The sequence below is a fragment of the Nannospalax galili genome, unplaced genomic scaffold, assembly GCF_000622305.1.
Source record: "Nannospalax galili isolate Female #2095 unplaced genomic scaffold, S.galili_v1.0 scaffold2752, whole genome shotgun sequence".
NCBI lineage: Eukaryota > Metazoa > Chordata > Mammalia > Rodentia > Spalacidae > Nannospalax > Nannospalax galili.
In genome coordinates this window covers 24,229-27,007 of record NW_008330356.1, presented here as the reverse complement: position 1 = coordinate 27,007, position 2,779 = coordinate 24,229, and positions in this window count along the sequence as shown.

Below are 2,779 nucleotides of genomic sequence, written 5' to 3'. Positions count from 1 at the left end.
TAATTCCTATGATTAACCCAGGAACAAAACTCCTCTACGATATTAATTGATCTAATAAAATATTCTTCCTTAGGCTGCTTTTCATGCATTCATTTTATTATCAAGCAGGCAACCCGTCATGGGAGTTATAACTCTCTCTTATTTTCATATTCAAACGCTGCAGTGAAGTAATAGATAGCATGATGAGCTAGCTCTTTATAGAATTGCTCCAGAAGGCAGGATCCAGGTGCTCTCAGGGAGTCCTCTGCATTCTCAGCCCCTATGCCAGAGGGAGGCCAGTACCTGGCACTCTCTGGTGATGCGCCAAGATCACAGCCACCACACAGATGGAGGTCAGAGTCCACCCTCTCAGGCTATCTCAGAGATGGAACCTTTAAGTAAGGAGAAGACTAGAGGGATGTGGTGGGTGGAGAAGAATTAATTAAAAACAAAGAATGTATGAAAGAATCATATGCCTCTACTACAAGGTGTTATTGATATCTCAGAAATCTGAGTTTTATGAGTTAGTACATGTTCTCCAGGAAAATCTGTCTAACCTTCACCATCCCCTCCAGTGAATGAAAGGAATTTATAGGGTGAGCTCCAGGCCAGCCTGTTCTACATAGCCAGATTCTGTCTCAAGACAGCAGCAGCAACAACAGTTGTCAAAAAGAGAGGAGGAGCTTTACAACTGGTTGTTTTGGGCAAGCTCAGAGCAACATTTGTAAACTAATTTTCTTCCTGGACCTACCTTCAAGCCAAACCTGCTTCAAAATACAGAAAGACTCACCTCGCTTCAGATCTTTATACCTGGCCTCCCTGAGGTAGTGATTCACATCTCAATCTGCAGTTACTGACTGATTTGGATGGTAAGAGCACTTGCGATGAAGTTCGAGGAGAGCTTTGAAGACTCAGGTTTGTCATAAAACATCATATGGAGCTGAATGTGTCATACTAGATCAAATAGACCATTGGGGCCTTCTTTGTCGTTGATTAACACCAGCTTTTTACTAAAGAAGCTTACTTTTATCTTAACTATTCAAATGTACTTTGGCTGCAGATAATTATGAAAACAAATATGCTTACCTATTAATTTGCTTTATATTTTTTATTTTTTCACAAATATGTTTTGTGTTCATCAGCACGTCAGAGGTTACCCAACTTGGAAATAGGGAATCAGGTCACAGACTGCTCTGGCTTCTTCCATGCTGAACAGGGATTCAGGGCGAAACAATTGCAGTACCCCTTCAGTGGGTCTATCTAAAAAACTCCCAAATGTCATGTGTCTTTGTGGAGGTCACAGGACAATTTTATAAAGTTAGTTCTCTCTTTCCATCATTCTGTGGGTTCTGGGGAAGGAAGTCAGGTCACTTTGTCTGGCAAAGCACCTTTAACAGCTGAACCATCTTCCTGGCCCAGTACATAACCCATCCTCAAAAACACGCAGGTCTTAGTTCCTCTACCAAGGTTACTCACACACTACTTTCTGATACCCTCTAAATTATCTCACCCAACCATCACACAAAACTAGAAAAACCTACAGGCATGGTGGTACATGCCTTTAGTCCCAGCACTTGGGAGGCAGAGGCAGGTGGATATCTGTGAGTTTAAGACTAGCCTGGTCTACATAGTGAGTTCCAGGACAGCTGGGGCTACAGGGAGACCCTGTCTCAAAAACACCAAAAAACAAAAAAATAGAAACACCTTATCTCATCCTTAAAATTTAAACAGACAAAATTTTCAGTGTTAAGCAGCACATTTAACAGAAATAGCATTCTGGTGTTGTCTCTTACTCTGCATTAGTCATAGCACCCAGAACATATGCTTCTAATGGAAAAATCAATAGCTTGCCACTTTAGGAGAACATCACTTGAAAACAATAAAAGAAGTTTCATCAATTAACTTTTAATGTATGGAACTAGCCCAAGTACCATCAAACACTGATCCTATTTTCTAAACAGAAATGCTGCCTATTTCTTTGACAGGACCAGTGTCAATGGGTCAAACTGAGGTATGATAGGAAGACAGAAAATTATGGAGACATTGTGAGGATAAGAGCTCCTCATGCCAGACTTGGGTTGAAACATCATGTCAGCTGGAAGTCAGGGATTCCAGCACAGTCAATAACACTTTCTCTGAAGGTTGTCAACAAAGGACATTTATTTTATTTAGAAATGCTTTTAAATAAGAATATTTAAATAGAAATAAACAATGCTTAAGGTCTGATGTTTACGGCCTCCCTCCTTTACCTGATATTTTCTGGCCATCTCACAAATAAGACTATTGACTTTGTCTATAGTAAAAGTAGTTCACCTTTCAGCTGCTCTCTGAGCTACAGCTTTACTGAAACAATTACAGTCTCGTCTGATGCCCCCCAGGAACCACTCATTATCTCATATGAATTCCTTCACAATGCTTTGAAGATAATTATTTCAAATCCCACCAAAATCCTATATCAGACCCTTAAGCTAGCTTTCTTTCTGTTACTGTGATAAAACACTGACCAAAAACAACTTGGGGAGTTATGGATTTATTTCCGCTTATAGCTCAGAGTCTATCATCTAGGGAAGCAAAGGCAAGAATGGATGCAGAGGCCAGATGGTAGAGGAGCACTGCTTACAGGCCCACTCCTTCTGGTTTTCTCACACCTTTCTTATACAGCCCAGCTGACCTGCCTAGGAATGGCACTGCCCACAGTGGGCTGAGCCTTCTATCAATTAACAATCAGGAAAATGCCCCACATATCTGCCCACAGGCCAGTTGGATGGAAAAAAAAATTCCTCAGCTGAGGTTCCCTCTT